Source organism: Thamnophis sirtalis, unplaced genomic scaffold, assembly GCF_051295495.1.
Source record: "Thamnophis sirtalis isolate CommonGarterSnake01/CBP01778 unplaced genomic scaffold, rThaSir2_p1.2 scaffold_3, whole genome shotgun sequence".
Taxonomy (NCBI): domain Eukaryota; kingdom Metazoa; phylum Chordata; class Lepidosauria; order Squamata; family Natricidae; genus Thamnophis; species Thamnophis sirtalis.
The window spans coordinates 113,091,988-113,111,158 of record NW_028261383.1 but is presented as its reverse complement, the minus strand read 5'-3'; the positions used below and the strand labels follow the sequence as shown (position 1 = coordinate 113,111,158).

At 41.1% G+C, this 19,171-nt stretch overlaps 1 protein-coding gene across 3 annotated transcripts in view; it reads right to left on the bottom strand.

Moving 5' to 3' along the window:
* ADGRL1 (adhesion G protein-coupled receptor L1) overlaps positions 1-19,171 on the bottom strand; it is a 141,535-nt gene that overhangs the window by 77,140 nt on the left and 45,224 nt on the right. The gene's annotated exons all lie outside the window — the stretch shown is intronic.

Below are 19,171 nucleotides of genomic sequence, written 5' to 3'. Positions count from 1 at the left end.
GTCCATGTTTTTTAAATCAACGAGTAATTTACCCAATCAATAGGAAGTGATTGACCAACTTGTTGTTTGAACATGACATTGTGGATGTTATCATCCAGTTTGCTTTCAAACCTGAGATGGGACTCACAGTTTCCTGATCTTTAGACTTGTGCCTTAACCATTGAACTATTTTGATGTTATTTTTTTCATTGATGCAATAAGTGAAAGATTTTCTTTTCCTCCCAATCTTCTAAAGATAGCCCAGATGCCATTTTATGTAGGGATTTTATTTTTTGTCCATTTTGTATTTACCAAGCCTCACATAACATACAATTGTCCATCCCTTTGGAAATGTTTAGAAATTTGGAATTAAATTTTCTAGTCACGGTGCTAACCATTCAATGGTCTAGGATCCTTCCATCCTGAATGATCAGAATTTTTACACAAATCTCATAGCTTACCTTGATTCTAGATAACTTATGAACACTGAGTTTTCCTTCGACTTCCCCCATTCTATTCTAGAATCACTGCTAATGCAAACCAATGGTACAGTTCAATGAATGGAAGTGGAAACAGTTCACAGAATAGGTGGTATGATTTTTCTGTCTCTCTGAAGCCTTCCGGGCATCATTAATATCTGTGAGAGTCCCTGAAACCTTCAGATAGGATGCTGAGGGCATATGGAGGCTGAGGGGAGGGTGTCTCTGTCCACTCATGAAACAATGAATTGCACTCTCTGTTCTCTCTGCTGTAGAACAGATTTCTTTGTATCTCCATCAATCTTCCTTTTTCCATTTTTTCCACTACACAGCTCTCTGCACCGTCATCTCTTTTCTCTTCTCTAATATTCTTTTTTCCCCCAAAATACCTTTTCTAGTCACAGTGCTAACCATTCTTCTTTCCTCAATGGTACACACAAATTTTATATCCCACTAAGAAAAAGGCACATACAGACAATTCAATGGAATAAAACAGTTTTGTTGGGCATTGGAATGTAGAGGTTACTGCATGATAACTTGGAGAATACTGAGCTCCTTCTGAAATAGTTGAAGTTGAAGGAGAAATACTTGAAAGTAAGTTGTGATCCTACACCTACACCACACCAGTATAATGTATTGAAGACAACAATTTAAAAAAACCCACAGCATATCACCCAGGAAGTTCCCATGCATAAGGTTTCCCATCACCTTAATCACTATGCCACATATTTGCATCATCATTGGCAGATAAAGATTCCCTTTCATAAAGTGCAGTGATTATAAGTGAGGCAGAACTTTGATTAATGGACTTTTCAAGTTCTAAGACAATGGACCTCTAGAAGGCTTTATCTGTGCTCTCTTGAGTTTTAGAGAGATGCTGAGTAAAGCTTGGTTAATGCAGACCCAATAACCATCGGAAGAACATGCGGTTACTTTTCTCAATGCACCAACACCTGAAATTTAACAGACTATTAGAAAATAGGAGTGGGCCCAGGGGTTCTCATCCAAAGCATCATTTATATAGAAGATTTGATCAATGTAGGGCTCACCCATAGCCCTTGCTCACTCAAAGGAGGGTGTAAACATGGGATTAAGTATCTCTAACACAGAAAAACAATAACTCGCTCCTGGGCTTTAATCCCCCCTGCTGGTAGACAGATGCTGCACCAACTACTACTCAATCGCAGTTTAGCTCTACCGGAGGTCTTAACTGAATTAAACACAATGGCTCTTTCTTCTCCTTGGCCACCTCCTGTGCTACAGTTCAGAACAGAATCCCCTTACAGAGTATGACCAAAGGAATGTCCACTCAGTAATGGGACACTGTCAAAAAAAACCTACACCTCTTTCCATTGCCTTGTATGGGAATCGGTTTGCATTCCCTGACCTGGAAGAGTAATAAAGTGTGCTTTGAAGAAAGACCTTGGAAGCTGATTCTAGGAAACTCTTAACAATAAAAGAGACATCTCAAGCTAGGAGTTCTCAGGACTTGTGGGTCCTATAAAGAAGATCCACAGGCCCCCAAGCTTTTTTACATTCATTCGGAATGTGAGTTCTGCATATGAAAAAGGAGACGCTTTGTTGGAGCGAAGCATAATAAATCACTCAACATTTTCAATGAAGTCTACAAAAATAACTAGCGTTAAACTGCTGTTTTCAGTTTCTCTCGCATCCTAAGCCTTCTGCTATTCCTCCTACGGTGTTCTTCCTACTAGTTCTTCCTACTGTGGCGGAAAGGTAGTGTAATCCCTGTGGGAAAGAGTGTTTGTTCCTGAGCACTGTAACTCTCCCCGGTTCACTAACGTGAAGGAGAAGGCTGACAGCTACAGCACAAGGGAATGAGAAGATACAGATGTCCAAGTCTTGGCTTCAGTGCCTGGTTCCCTGGCACAGAGACAGTGATTCCCCATAGAAGCTGAGGACACAACATGAGCGAGCAGTTGTAAATTTTCTTACAGAATAGGGTAGTAGGAGATGGGGTAAAATAGGACCGTATACATCACAGCCAGGGAACACTGTGTTCTGAGCAGGACGCTGAGAGCTGAGGCAAAAAATCACTTCCATTGGCACCTTCTGTGTGCTAGCATGGTGACTATTCAGATTTTGGGTATCCAAACTTGACTGATCTTTACAAAAGCTCAGCCATATTGGACTTGATTAGTACCTTGGGTAGGAAACCATCAGGAAATCTCAAGACTATAATATAGTCTGAGAAACAAAATAAGAACCTAGAAAAAGCCAATGACAAATTGCTTCCTTATGGCTGAAAATACAAGCAGCTCAGGTTGACGCAGGAGGGCCTTTATCTTAAACAGATGTTCCTCCAAAACCTACATTACCTACAGTTAATGCGAAGAACAATTTACCTTCAAAGAAGGCTCTGCCACACAAAAGAAAACATGTAATAGGCCTGACTTATTCAACAGATGCTGCTTTGTTATTAAATGCATTTGTGCAGGGCACCCCAAATTCCTTCACCCAACCCTGCTAAATATTCTGAATTTACATCTTGACACAGAATACTTGTTCCACTGAAGCTCTATACCCAATCTTTTTTACTCTAATAAGATCAATAATGGGGTATTAACTTATGTCAGAAGTTTAATCACAGCTAAATGTCATGTATCTCTGCAGTGTAATGTGTCTTTGACTGACGACGATCACATGAGCTAATTGAATACATACACCACTGACCAAAGTCCCTGCTATTAATTTTTCCAAGGGCATAGCTGTCCCAAACTGCCAATATTCAATATTCAGATTTTTATTATCAGGCACCAGGTGGGGTTAATGCTTGTCCCAAAGAATAAGTGACTGGTCACAATAATGTCAAAAATTTACAAAGTGCTTCAGGGAACTGTTGTGGTTTCTATATGCATTCAGCGAGGAAAAGACTCATCCCACCAAGCAGCCTTAATGCCAGGCTGGTGTGCAGGGATGGTGCAGAAAGCATCCTTGCTCCAACCTCACCTCCTTCCCTCTTTCTTTGCAGTGCCTGGCTCTTGACCAATTGTGTCAGCTCTTAATGATGGGAGAGATTATCCCTGCAGAGTCTTTCATGTTAATTTCCTGCTCTGCCAGACAAACTGACTCAAACTGTCCCAGCTTAAGCTAGAGATTTAACAAGCAGGCGGGAAATTGTCCCCCTGCCTGCCCTTTCCCGGAGCTGAGAGAAAGTTGTTCCTCTGCTGGGCCTCAAGTCTTTGTCCTGGGATGCTTCCGTTTAGTGATTCTGGGCTTTCTGAAACAGGACCAGGAATACACTTCCCCAGCCAGGGCAGTGTGCATTAAAGACACTTTCAAAACCCTTCCCTAATTATGGATTTATCAACTCTCCACAAGGCTGCTCTCTTGCTTGCACTCTCTTGGGAAAAGACGCGGCTTCTTAAGAAACTGCCTAATTACATCTAAAACTGCCAAATTATTGCATTACCCCCAAGAGGGCAGCGATGTACATATCTCTGCAATGTACACCAGGGTGAGACAGCAGCCAGATGTAGGCCCAGAAGAGATGATTATGCAGGGGGAGCAAAAAGCCATTTGTCGTTGCGTGCTGAGCAGGTGCCGCATGATCCAGTGGTTGAACACTGGAGTGGAAGCAAAGACAACACAGCTTTTGCCCTTCACTTTCAATGAGTGGGTTTTATTTCTAGGTGCTCGTAAGCAGCTCTTCCCCTTTAGCTCATTTAAACTGCATGTTCTCGGGATGGGTTCAAACCGTAATCCCTTTGTTGGTATTGTCAGCATCCAACTACGGGACAAACAGTTGACCTAGAATAAAGTAGATTCATATCCATCTAAATCATGAAAAAAATGCAACAGCATGTGAGGATCATCCCAGGAAGATGTGTGCTTTTAAGGTAAAGGTAAAAGTTCCCCTCGCACACATGTGCTAGTCGTTCCCGACTCTAGGGGGCAGCGCTCATCTCTGTTTCAAAGCTGAAGAGCCAGCGCTGTTCAAAGATGTCTCCATGGTCATGTGGCCAACATTACTAAATGCCAAAGGCGTGCAGAATGCTGTTATCTTCCCACCAAAAGTGGTTCCTATTTTTGTACTTGCATTTTTACTTGCTTTCGAACTGCTAGATTGGAAGAAGCTGGGACAAGTAATGGGAGCTCCCTCCATTAGGCATTCAAACTGCTGAACTGCCAACCTTTCTGATCGACAAGCTCAGTGTTTTAGTCACTGAGCCACTGCCTCCTACATGTGTGCTTTTGCAACTCCTTTATTTCCCAGACAGCAAAAGGTTCCTGGAATGGGAATTTTGTTAACATTGACCTTCACTTCCTTGCCAGACCCATGGCTAAAGCGGATGGATTCTGAACTCCCAGAATCAGAAATCAGATTCACGCAGGAAGGACATCTTTTTACACCTCTCGTTAAATGTTGTACACTTTCAAGCTGGTGCCTCTTTAGTTTATTTGACTGGAGCACGCAAGCCTTCTGCAAATTAACTCACCACCTGGTCATTTGATAGATCATTTACCCCAATCTGGTCATACAGCAAATATTCGGTCTAAAGTAGATCTATTCTTAATTTGGGGATGTGGAGAATGATATTGACAAACAAAGCATGAACTGATGAGTATGCAATGTGTAAAGAAGAGATCTACACTGAAACTGCCATGAAGAAGCTAAACTAGGTCTTCTCCTAGTCCCATGATGGCAAACCTATGGCACACGTGCCACAGGTGGCACGCGGAGGCTTCTCTGCTGGCACACGAGCCATTGCCTCATCTGCGTTCACATGTGTACACATCTCCCACCAGCCAGCTGATTTTTGGGTCTTTGCAGTGCATGTTGTTTAATCAAAATGCAGTTAAAAAACTATACAAGTCATTGAGATTTGTAGATTTGTAGATTTATTAACATTTATAGGCCGCCCTTTTCCCTGAGGGGACTCAGGGCGGCTTACATAAAATCAGGGGAGGGAAATACAAACAATAACGTAGACAAACATAAAGTAAAATAATGAGCAACATTCATTCATCATTCGGGAGGGGCAATTATCTTTGTCCCCAGGCCTGACGGGCTAGCCAGGTCTTAAGGGCTATGCGGAAGGCCTGGACGGTGGTGAGAGTACGAATCTCCACGGGGAGATCGTTCCAAAGGGTCGGAGCTACTACTGAGAAGGCTCTCCTCCTTGTAGTTGCAGTTGTAGTTGTATATCGAGAATATAACTATATACATCCAACAGGAATAGGAGTGCATCACAGGAGCAGATAGAGGTACATCCTAGAGAGGCAGGAAATGCATCCCTGAACAATGGAGTTGAATGCTAGAGAGGAATAAAGCTGCATACAAGACAGACATAACTCCTGTAATAGTGTATGCAGGCACGAGGGGAGGGAGTGTGTGTGTGGGGGGGTATGGTGCACCCCCCTGTACTCCATTTTTGGTCCCAGGAGGCTTCAGGGAGACCGGCTAGGCCCAAAATGGGGCACAGAGGGTTACACGTTCATGTGCGGGGGGACACAGGGGGGTATCGCTCATGCATTGTATTATGGGTGTGGGCATGCACGTGCCCACTATCATGCACACATGCGCGCCTTCGGCACGCGAGGACAAAAAGGTTAGCCATCCCTGTCCTAGTCATTGTTTGGAGAGAGGAGATGCCTTATGAAAGGCAGGATGCATGCTTGTGTGTAACACATTAAAATTGTTCTGTAGCTTTAGTCAGAGTTGAGAAACAACATTCAACACTCCAAATAGCTATCCATGAAACCATTAGCCCAGCAATATAACTGCTATGTTATTTTGCTATTTTAGTCACAAGGAAAAGCTATACTCTTGAAAATAAACCACTGCCTAGCAAGAAAAGATTCGGATTCTATACCAGAAATGAACCACTATTCCAAATTGATAATCTGAAATACTACAGCTTGGTAACTTGGTAGGGGACTACTTGCCTTTATTAATTTATGTATGAATGTATATGTATATATAATTTATATATTAATTTTATATATTTAAAGTATACTGCTTTGTAGCTTTAAAAACCCCACAAGGTTACAACAGTAATAAAATACATGTAAAAACCAAGGAACGGCATATATTGAAGCCAGTAATTCTGAACAGAAAATGTCTCTACACATAGAAAGCAACACATAAAAGTATAGGAGTTTGATGGCTCAAAAGATGACCTATTACTGTAGCTTAGCTGACAAGCTGTACTTGTTTTAAAGCCAAACCTATGGGCATTATATCAATATCCTAATTATTATATCTGATTTCTGAAATAACTGCCTTACATGCCTCTGGTTTGTGCTAATGCAAAAGATACATTCCTAACAGAGCTTCTTTAAAAGTTGTCTAAAAGAACTCTTCCCTCCCAATTCTGCCAAGCTTGGCTAAGTAAGAGCTTTTACAATAACCCCAAAGGAGGTGCAAATAAGAGAGTCCAGCAGTGCTAACAGAGACCAGCACCAGTGGATTTATTGGCTGTCAAGAGGACTAGATTCCACTTCTAAATACAGAAGTGCCCTGGCAACTTCTGTCATTAAACTCCTTTCCCTGCAGTGTATCCTGTGCTTTTATAAGCAGGACCACTGTTATTTTATAAGTTCAAACAAAAGCCTTGTGAACAGAGAACTGGCATTGGAGTGAGGATCTCTCTACCTTCTATGGTCTGTAGTTGAAAAGTAGGAGTAAGACTTACTGGTTAAATAGAAGAAAAGATGCTGGGTATCCTTGGTGCTATACATAACTATTTCTGCAGCCCATCCGGTTCACCTTTCTGCTCACCATAGAAACCAGGGCCTTTTCAAAATTATTGGAGGAAAAAAACAACACAATTACAGGGAGCTGGTTGATGAGACGTGAGGACAAGAGGCCATATGAACTGAAGGGCAACTACGGAGGTTTTGGTTGTGGGTGGTACAAGGGACACAACTACCTACTAGATAAGAATATTTAGCACAGAGCTGAGTGGTCATAGTCAGCCAAGAAGGATGTTGTCAGTCAGAAGCGCCCATGTGTTATGTCAGTGGTTCCCAAACTTGGCAACTTTAAGACTTGTGGACTTCAACTCCCAGAATTCTGCTGGCTGGAGAATTCTGGGAGTTGAAGTCCACAAGTCTTAAAGTTGACAAGTTTGGGAACCAGTGTGTTATGTGAATCCAAATACCTAAGAGTTTGTAGCTTAGCATGGAACTAGACAACTGCGGTTTGTGATGTATTGCTGTGGCTTAGCATGGTCAGGTGGAAATAGAATACATTATAGGCTCTGGGAAGCCCCAGCATTATGAAACCTTGCACACTGCTTCCCCTTGATGAATGGAGTAGTGACATTTTGTGAGTGATTCTGAATTCTCCCATCCTTTTCCATTAAGGCTTGTAAAATTGCAGATCTTGCTGGAGGTGGGTGTCACACAAGTAGCTACAATGTAATATCTTGGTTGGGTTTAATCTTCCTCTTCAAAGCCAAATGTAAAGAAAAATTACAAGTCAGTTTTACTCAGGCTAGCGCATTTGAAGTTTTAAGTGTTGAAAGGAGCAAAAAGATTAAATAGCAGCAGCATTTTAAGTTATATACCGCTCAGTGGTGGGATTCAATTTTTTTACTACCGGTTCTGTGGGCGTGGCTTGATGGGTGTGGTGTGGCTTGATGGGAGTGGCAGGGGAAGGATACTGTAAAATCTCCATTCCCATCCCACCCCACTCCAGGGGAAGGTTACTGCAAAATCCCTATTCCCTCCTGATCAGCTGAGACTCGGAAGGCAGAGAATAGATGGTGGGGCCAGTCAGAGGTGGTATTTACCGGTTCTCTGAACTACTCAAAATTTCCGCTACCGGTTCTCCAGAACTGGTCAGAACCTATTGAATACCTCCTCTGATACCTCTCTAAAGCACTTTATTGCATCTCTGATTGGTTTACTATGTCAGCATATTGCCCCCAATAATCTGGATCCTCATTTTGCCAACCTCAGAAGGATGACTGACTGAGTCAACCTTAAGCCAGGCAGGATCGAACTCCTGGATGTGGGCAGAGCCAGCCTGCAATACTGCATTCTAATCACTGGGCCACCACAGTTCTGTGGTGCTGTTTTAAAAAAAAGATTCAGGAAAGCAAGTTCATACAGCTTCCCATACACTGCTGATATGAATCGTGAGATGGGAGGCATAAACATTCAGTATATAATAATAAGAAATATATTTGGTCATCTCAGTGAGATCCTGGATAAAAGAAATCACAGAAAGATTATCTGTGAACTGATCATTTGCGAGAGTTTGTCCCACACCTTCCACTTCTTCCTCCCCCAAAACACAAGGAAAAGCCACTTCAGCTTTCAAATTTGTCAGGAAAACACACATTCCCAAAGTAAATGTCTTCTTTGCCTCAAGGCCTTATTCTTAAATGTCTGCTTCCTAGTAAATTACTTTATCAATAGGTTATTACTATTTCCTTTCATCAGACTGAGAGATTTATGTGACTTATTTAATTTTATCTTAGCATGTGGTATGAACCTAGACTTGCCTAATTACCAATCATAGCTCAGTGCAATATATAAAACTAATATTAAACCTCACTATACACAGGTTTTTTTAAAAGGTTATTATGGATGATTGTAACTCCCTTAATGGTTTTAATGTTCTGAGTTAGATTAATGATTGTATTCTTTTAATGTAATGATTTGAATTCATTTTAGTACTTTAATAAACAAACAATTTAGTTTCCAAGCCTGCTTTATAGGAGAAGATAGTTGAATCTTATGCACGGTCACCAAGCAGCCAGACCCCTCCCTCCTCCAGTTAATTGCATCTATAAAAGTGGAAAATGCAATATCCTTTTACCTAAATATCTCAGTTATTTTATTTTGTGGAAACTGTGCAAACAGAAGATACAGAACATTTATATATACCATATTGTGTGTGGAATGTTTCATTCCAGCATATAGACATGACCCATGTTGTGTTTGATCTGTAGCACTTGGTAATTTATCTCTTAACATGAGTTGTACAGCAATACTAGCACAATTTTGATGCTGGGAAACTTTGGCATACTTGAATTTCTTATGACAGACGAGTGTCAGCCCTCGGGCTGCCATTCAGGGGGGAGCCTGTCCATCGCCATGCCTGCTTGGCCATGCTTACATTCCACCAATGTGACCACATTGATGTTGACTTTCTGATGTCGGCAGAGCCTATAGCTGCATGTAGCTCTGCAAGACTCCCCTCACTACTCTGCAGAGTAACTCTTCTACTTGGGTGCAACTGCCTCCTCAGAAGTAATTCTTCTACTCAGGTGCAACTGCCTACGTTGCCGTAATTCTTCTGCTGAGTGATGGTGTTAATTTGATTAGAACTGACTTGGATTTGCTTACCTTTGTATCATTGTCATTCAGTGCTGGTTATCACGTAATATTAGATAGAGATAAAGTTTTTCACCAAACAAACTGACTCTCTGTTTGTATTCAATGTGAACGCTGGAACGTGACAACAAGCTTATTGGCTTCCCAAACAATCTCAGTTTTTCCCTCTCTCTTTACCCATCATCCTGGGCAGCCTTGCAGCCACTGCAGCTTTCCTGGAGCAAGCAATAAATCTTATGAATCTCCAGCTTTGCATTCAAGAGCAAAGGCACTCTAGACCAAGGGTTGGCAAACTTAAACACTCAAAGAGCCATTTGGACCTGTTTCACAGAAAAGAAACCACCAGGAGCCACAAAACTCTTCCTATGCCTGACTACTTCCTGAGTGGCCACGAAACTATCATATGTAGTTGAATTAAACATTCTGTTTTCTTCTGAAACCTTTTTTTCCTTGGATTTAACCATGTTTGGTCTATAAATCATGTACCAGCAGGGGTCGCACATTGGTGGTTGTGACACATATTTTGAGCAACAGGGAGCCGCAGCAGAGGGATGAAAGAGCCACATGCGGCTCCAGAGCCACAGATTGCTGACCCCTGCTCTAGACCCATGTTTCTCAACCTCAGGAATTTTAAGCTGTGTGGACTTCAGTTCCCAGAATTTCCTAGCCAGCCATGCTAATTGGGGAAATCTGGGAGTTGAAGTCCACAGAGGGTTGAGAAACACTGCTCCAGTCTAAACGGATCCCATCTGGCCCCTACTCCAAAACTATTCACTGAACTCATCTTGAAAAATGACTTCTTTTCTTCATGCACACATAGGCTGTTTATCCAATTGGCCTGGAGGTTTAATATTTAACACAAAAAGAGGTTGGTAACTTCAACCTTGTAAAATGACTACTAAAGAATTATTGGGCTGTTAAAGCATTAAAACAATTTGTAACCACAATATTTTTTCTGTTTGCAGAAATAAAATACCATGAGGCTAATATGGTATGTATCACAGAGAACAGATCTGTTTCATTCAAATGGCAGTTATTCTAAACAATAGAACCTGGAGCAAATCATGCATGGGCAGAGGGTTGGACTAGATGACCTGCAAGGTCCCTTCCAACTTTGTTAATCTGTTAATATGAATTTTCCTCATCCTGGAAACACCAAAATGTACAGTACTCCCCTCCAGAACTCCCTAGCATGGCTTACTTCTGAGCATCAATCCAAATGGCCTGATTGAATCACCAATTTTCAGATTTGCTTATTACACTCGTTCCTCATAGGCAGCCCTTCCATATGGGGGTAGAAATTTCCACTTGTTTCCCATTTTCTCTAAAGTTATGAAATCAGGGTCTTATTCTGGTTTGCATAACAAAACACAAACCATCACTTTTTTATTCAGATTGAAAAAGCAACTGAAGTGCTGCTTGAGTCTTCTTTATCAGCTCATTTACAAGTGTCAGAAAGGATAAAAAGGATCCTTGGCAGAAGTGGGCAGAACATTCACCAGAGCATCCTAAGTGAAGGCTACCGAGAATATACATTGTTTCATATTAAAACAAATTAAGAGTTTCTCAGCCTTGGCAAACCTTTCAAATAGATGGACTTCAACTTCAGAATTCCCCAGGCCAGCATGATTAATCTACTGTTTCTCAACTTCCACAGCTTTAACATATATGGGCTTTGACTCCCCAAAACACAGAAGTTATGAAAATGGGTACAGATAGTTCCTGACTTATGGCCACAATTCAGACCAAAACCTCTGTTGCTAAGTGATGCAGTCACTAAACGTGTCATCACATGATTGTGCTCAATTTTAATGCCTTTTTGTCGTGGTCATTAAGCAAATCATCATGGTTATTAAGAGAAAATGGCTTCCCTCGTGGACTCTGCTTGTTAGAGTTCGGCAGGGAAGGTCACAAATACCAATCAATGTGACCCAGGGACACTGCAACCATCATAAATTCATGCCAGTTGGGGGCGCTGTAATTCTTGGAAATTCAAGGACCAGTCATAAATCACTATTTTTCAATGCCATCCTATTTTCAAACTGTTGCTAAACAAATGGTTGTAAGTTGAGGCTATCTGTAATGATGGCAAAAAGTTCTTTCCTCAACCTTACCAGGAGAAAGAATAACATTTGTAGTTCAACAGCACTTTCTTCCTTGTTTTCCTTCATTTATGTTTTCCGATTATGCTGACCCTCTTCTTCTTCCTCAACTTTGTGCTCCAAAAAGGGAAAATCCCTGTTTACCTTTATTTACTATTTACATTTGCCTCATGAATGCATCAGGCTGTTTCCTGTGTACTTCCTCCCTTTGCTCTGAATATGTTGAGCTCTTTTAATCACCCCTATTTAATCCCCTAAAACCCCTTAATCATTTTTTTAAAAAAAATCTCTAGATCTCCTCTTATTTGATTACCATTCTGTCTCCCTAAATTGGGAGTTCAGGATATCCCAGAAACCAACCGATGTTGGATACTGAGTGTGCTTTGCCCTTGATGGATGAATACAGACACTTGTTTGATCTTTAGAGGGCTCTTCATGTTTTTAATCTCAGTACTGAACAGTCACTGCAAAAATCTTGAGTTTTCTGTTTTCACTTGTTCCTTGAATAAAGTTTCCAGCCAAGGAACAAATACTAACCGTTAGAGCAGTGTTTCTCAACCTTGGCAACTTGAAGATGTATTCGCTGGCTGGGGAATTTTGGGAGTTGACGTCCGGACATCTTCAAGTTGCCAAGGTTGAGAAACACTGCGTTTGAGAGAAACAACACATAAGATTAGAGACAATCTTATGTGAAACCAATTTGATCCAATAACAATATGAATTTCTCCTCATTCTTTCAGTGATATGAGACCTCAGAATAATTAAGTAACAACTTGTGATACAGCAACTTTTTCCACCTCCAAAGATTTCCTACATGAGACCCAATTCTGCCTTCTTATGATAATCATATCTTCTCATAGATCCGAGGTGGCGCAGTGGTTAGAGTGCAGTACTGCAGGTTATTTCAGCTGACTGCTAGCTGCAGTTCGGCAGTTCAGATCTCACCAGGCTCAAGGTTGCCTCAGCCTTCCATCCTTCTGAGGTGGGTAAAATAAGGACCCAGATTGTCAGGGGGGGGGAGGGCAATATGCTGATTCTGCAAACGGCTTAGAGAGAGCTGTAAAAGAACTATGAAGCGGTATATAAGTCTAAGTGCTATTGCTATTCTCTTTCCTTCTCCTTTTTCTCCTCCTTCCTGCTCTCCCATTTCTGCCTATTTTTCCCTCAAGGACCAGCATCCGCTGTCTATAGCAGTCCAGCCCCTGCTGCCATAGGAAGAGCAAAAGCACTGGGAGGAAAGCTGGACCACAGGTGAGTGGGATGCTCTGGCTGCAGAGTGCAGAAGGCAGAGCTTTTGTTCTAACTGGATGCAACCTCTCTTTCACTCCTGATGCACTTGATGGTTGAGCCTCTGAACCTGAGTGTCTGCCTGTCTGCCCTCTGGTCTGTCTCTCATATTCTCCCTGTCATGGTAGGCAGCAACTGGGTCAGGAAAAAAATAAAGATTGGGTGAGGTCAGAAGAAATCAAGCAGAGGGGATCCTGAAAAATGAGACAGGCAGGGGGAAAAAAGGGATACGTGCTTAAAAATAACTAAAAGCCATCCCTGAAAGTTTTGAGTGTAAAAGAGATTCTGGGAAGACAGGCAGGCAAGCAGGCAGGCAGATAAAGAGGCTACTGAATGGGCCTATTTCTCTCCAATCCAGAATGTGGCTCTCTCCAGTCTTGGACCCTCTTCCCAAACTTCCTATCCCTGATAACCTGGGCTGGGGGAACTCTGGGGCAGAGGCTATTTTGTGTTCTGCATTTGTTCACCGCCTAACACAGCATGGCTTTAAGCCGAAGCAGGCCTGCTCTGTAATAGAAACAGTAATGTCACCATCATGCTGGGACTAATTCTCACTCCCTCTGACTCTATTTGCACAGGGCCACGCACAGATCAATAGAAGCCAATGCTTTTGCCGGCTGATAAATTATCCTCACACAGCTTAGAGCAACAGCCAAGGTGTAACCCTTTATCCACCCAGTGCGTTGATCTTAATCTGGATTCCGGTCTTCTAGCCTTCCGTAAGGAGATAGGATTCAAATGTTCAGTGAGTTGCTGTTCACAAGCGCTGGGTTAGCACAATCCAGGTTCCTACTCCTCTTTCAATGTCATTGAATTAATACCCAAAACAATAACCAGCAGTCCAAAACCTAATTGTTAGATGGGCAATCAATAGCTGGGCAATCCAGGTTTACGTTAAACCAAGGGTAAACGATACAGTGCAACCTTAATCACCCCGTTTTCTGTTTCCTTAAGCCATCATACTGTAATCTTCAATACTCGTTATTATTTGTATCACAAGGCTCACATATCATGAAGCGAACAGCCAGACTTCTGTCTTTTTATGATTTCCAAATTCCTCTGATGTGGGTCTTCTGGGTAAACCAGTACTCCAGAGATTCTGCATCACCCAAGAATCCATTATGACATTTTGTCAGCCAGCCAAGAGCAAAACTGAAATGCACAGATTTGTCGTCTTTGACAATTCAATGTCGTGACTGCATGCATATCCGAACAGTAAGCTTACTGTGTCCATCTATGGTCCCTCTAGACTTATTTCTATTCCTGACATGCCTCCTATCTATGGAACTGCGTAGTGGCAAAGCGGCATAACCAGAAATTCCAGTTCCATCAATCATAGCCCGATTCGGTCAGTCTACAGTTTGGAATCAGCATCTGCAAGATGATGAGAGGGCTAACTACCTTAGCCGCGGCTTCCATCTTCCACCATTCTTATCTGGGCACTTTTAAAGAAATTTTACACAATTTTCCATCATCATACCTAGAGTATATCTATCGTGAATGAGAAAGACATTTAGATTTACACATTTTTTTAGATATCTCCAATCGCCTCTACTTTCATTGTCTAATTAAAATAAGCTCCCTTCAGCTTTCATCTGCATGGTTCACAGGGTGTTGAACTCTATGATAAAATTGTTGTCCTTGATTCTTCTATTTCTTTTTGATAGCAAACTGGAGTTCATTGCCAAAACTTCCACCCATCTATATCATCTATATAGCTGATAGAAATGGAAATCTACATCTGCTGGAAAAAATTTTTAATGGTACCACAAAGTTCAGCTGAGCTCCAGTAAGATATCTGCATTTCGACGAAAATGGGAATAAACTACATATTCTTGTACAGATTTCAGATGAGAACAGAAGTCAGAATTAGATCGGGGCTATAAAGGGTCCCCATTATTATTTTTTGTATTATTTTCTAGTTGCTGCATTCTCTTCCTCCTCCCCTTTTTAATATTACTGTAGTCCTACACATGCTGTTCGCTTTTTCATGAGAAAAACACATTGCACAATATTTCCAGGAAATTATGGAAACTATTCCAAGATTCGTTCACTGAATACAAATAGCTCATTAAGATGCCCAATAGGATGTAAGCAAAGTGGGTGTTGTTATTATTTTTTTCCTCTAATAATAATGTGTCATTTTGCAAACTGGGACTTCCATGTTGTAAAGATGAAGCTAGACATGACATGAAGTTGCATTTCTTTGTTCCAAAGATCTGTGGGGTTTATTATTATTATTATTTTTTTAAACAAAGAATAATTTCTAAATCTGAACAGATACACAAGAGAGAGAAAGAGCTAATTCTTCTGTTCTTGATTGCCAAATAGGTTTTCTTTAAAGAGGAAATGATCAAAGCTCCTACTTTTCTTAAAATCAGGTATAATATTTCCATAGTTGCTTTGGGACTCTTTGTTGGGAGCTCTGAATACATATGCGTCCTCGCACACTCAGACTATTATACACACATTTACCTGTAGAGGAAAGACTTCATCCCCTCTCACTTGCAAGCAACTCTTCCTGGCACCTTGTCAGGAATACATGCTCCCCTCTGGGAGAAAAACATGTCAGCACTTTACACCTCAGCCCACCGAATCAGCTGCTAGCCACTGAGGGCTGCATAGGCAATGGGTGAGCGATACATGGTCCATCTGTGCTTTGAATTAAGTTAATTTAAGAAGAAGCAGCTCATGGCAAACCATCATATCTAGTTTGGTTCCAAGTACTGTATATACTAAAATTTAGATTGATACAATTTAATGGCACTGTGGAAATTAGACAGTTGGTGTCTCCCTAGATGTTTCCAGTCTTTCTTAAAACATGATCCAAGGACCCCGGGGAGGTCTCTTAAGACAGTGGTCTCCAACCTTGGCAACTTTAAGACCTGTGGACTTCAACTTCCCAGCCTGCTGGCTGAGGAACTCTGGGAGTTGAAGTCCACAGGTCTTAAAGTTGCCAAGGTTGGAGACCACTGCCTTAAGACACTCGTAACAGGTCTGTGAAATCAAAATTATTGGATGGATATTGAAAATGTCAAAAGAATGTCATTCTTCCTCTTATTTCTATTTCTTTTTTAAAAAAATAGGACTTTTTTCAGGAAAAATATTTTATGTTAATATCTAATAGCTTTAATACTGTTATTCTTGCATGATTCAATCAATATTTTACAAGGGCAACATTTTTCATTTTTAACAGGGTAAATATTGACAAATTTATCCTATACAAAAAGCTCTTTTGGGGTCCTCCATAAGTTTTGAAAGTGGGAAGAGATCTCAAGAGCAAAAAGTTTAAGAAACAGTCTTACGTACAAATACATACCCTGTAGATAGGGAAATGTTATAGGATGTCCCTGGAAACTGGAATTGGAACATAGTTGATTTAGAGATTTATTTCAAATATGTTTCTATAGTGCCAAAAGCCACAATTGTGGGCAGTCTTCCAGTCCTTTTATTATCTTAACCCAATATATCCTCATTCAACAATGGGTTCCTAGAGCGAAGGAAAAGAATTTTCTATATTTAAACGTTGGACTTTATCGTCTAAGAGTTTTTCAAATTCTCAACCTAGTGATTGAAACTATTATTATTTTGGCTTCCACTAACTTGATGGCTTTGAATACATTTCAATGGGTGCTCAACAATAGTTTCCTTGCTTCTTTGTTTCAGCTATCCCTGGAAAAGCCCTGGAAATAAACTGAAACCATCTCAGTGTCTAGCACAGCAGAGACAGGTGATCCCATACCTCCTGGCATTTTCTTCAAAAACACTGTGGGGAACATCAGGTTATCTATTCTATTAGTCAGACCTAACTTGAAAAGTTTCTGTCATGTTTCACAGCTGCCTAAAAGCAGTTTCCACATGGTAAATACTCCTTTCCCTTCCTCCTTTTTCTTCATCACCCTCCCTGATAAAAAAAAATGGAAAACTTGAATAGCAATAGCACTTAGATTTATATACTGCTCCATAGTGTTTTACAGCACTCTCTGAGTGGTGTACAATGTAAGCAGATAGCCCCCAACAATCTGGGTCCTCCTTTTATCGATCTGGGAAGGATGGAAGGTTGAGTCAATCTTGAGCCGGTCAGGATCAAACTACTGACTGTAGGCAGAGTTTGCTTGTAGGACTGCATTCAAACCATCACCACAATTGCATACTTTATATTGTTAAATCATAAGTTTTAGAGATATGCTGAGCACTCTTTCTCAAGGCAACACACTGCTTCTAGAAGGAACCAATATGCCATTATAGTAATACAGAAACCATCCCTAATGACTTGCTTGCACAGCAATCCCAGACCAGAAGGAAAGCTGTCAAGACTACTGAGAAGCAAGCAAGGCAGGAACTGAGATTACCATTTGTCTTTTCATCTTAGCCCAGGGACTGGTCAGATAGCAGAAAGAAAGTATTTGCTTGGTGGAATACTTTTGCAGATGCTGCTAGGGGTATTTCTAACATCAACGGCAAGTTCTGCTTTTTTAATATGGAACAAGCTACCGGGAACATAGTTTACAGATGTATTTATTTATTTGCTACTAATTGTATAATTTGTGTGTGTGTGTGTGTGTGTGATGGGCAAGGGAAGAGAAGGCAAATTACCCAGAGCTGGTGACATATAAGCTCACAGATAAATAAACTACAAGTGATTCTTGCTATACTTGCTCAAAATAGCTCTTGCTGTTTTTAAGTATTTTACTATTTCAATCCTAAATTCTGATTCCCCCTAACTTTGGAAGCTGGTATTTTGGAACCTTTTTAGTTGCACAGTGAAGTTTTGTGCAATTGCCATTTTTACCTTTCGATATTAGTGGAGAAATATAACTAGGGCACACACAGGGATCCATATACTGTGAATTGTTGTATGACATATACAGACTGTCTTTAAAAAACATAGTTCAGAATAAAACAGCCAGTTTATGTTGTTATTGTTTCAAAAGTATTATTATTTTTTTGGAAGAGTTGGAAGTCGTTGGAAGGAAATACATCTCACAAGTCAAAACAAAACAAAAGCCATCCCCCTCACCAGTGGCAGATGGTCCATTTCTAGGAAAAAGACAAAATGCTGTTGTTTATCAGCCTGGCTCTAAATGATTTCAGACTGAACTACTTTAAAGATTATCTCCTCCCACAGGATGTTGAGGATTGCAACATCAACCCGGGGTAGGGGTGGGCTTCAAAATTTTTAGCAAGAGGTTCTCTGCCCAGTTGCTGGGTAGGCGTGGCCTAGTCAGCCTCCTGCACCACAGTGGGGGGGGGGTGTCTTTGCCCTCCCCAGGCTTCAGAGACTGTATTTGAGCCTCCAGGAGGACGAACACGGCCTCCCCAGGTTCTGGAGGTCCTCTGGAGTCCAGAAACGGGCCCAAACTTCCATCCATGCCCTGCACTTACCTGCATCCAAAATGGGCCACACGGGGACTCCTGGGAAGGGCAGAGTGGGCGGGGCCAGCCAGGAATAAGATTTGTGGGTTCTCCAAACTGCACAGAATCTTAGTTACTCCCGAACCCCTGTGAACCCCCAGCAGTCCACACTTGGGGTCCTTTTTCTTTACATTATTGTTTTCAGAGTTTTAAGAGTACTACTAGAGAAATTTCCATGGGTGTGGGCTGTACTTTTAATCTCACTAGAGAAAACATAAGTGGAGTCAAATCTTTTGACATCAATTAAAGACGTTTTAATTTTCTAGGTTTTTTGAAGTACTAAGTGAATTTGGTTTTATCTGTTTTTGCCACTTTATACATCCACTCTCCTGTTGTTTTATTTGTGTTTCCTTTGATTATCAATTTCCTTGCTTAAATAGTTTGTTTTGTTGTCTGCCCTGTAAGCAGCAATTCTGCACAAGATAGGGCATTTACCCACATTACATTGCACCCACCACCTTCAGTGGCAGGATTTAAAATCCCTTCTGCAGAAAATTACATCAAATCCATCCCAGGTCTCATTCTCAGAACCAGATCTTAAAGAGTTACCTTCTAATAATTAAAACTTGGTTTCCCTTTTGTTCTTTAAACTCTGTG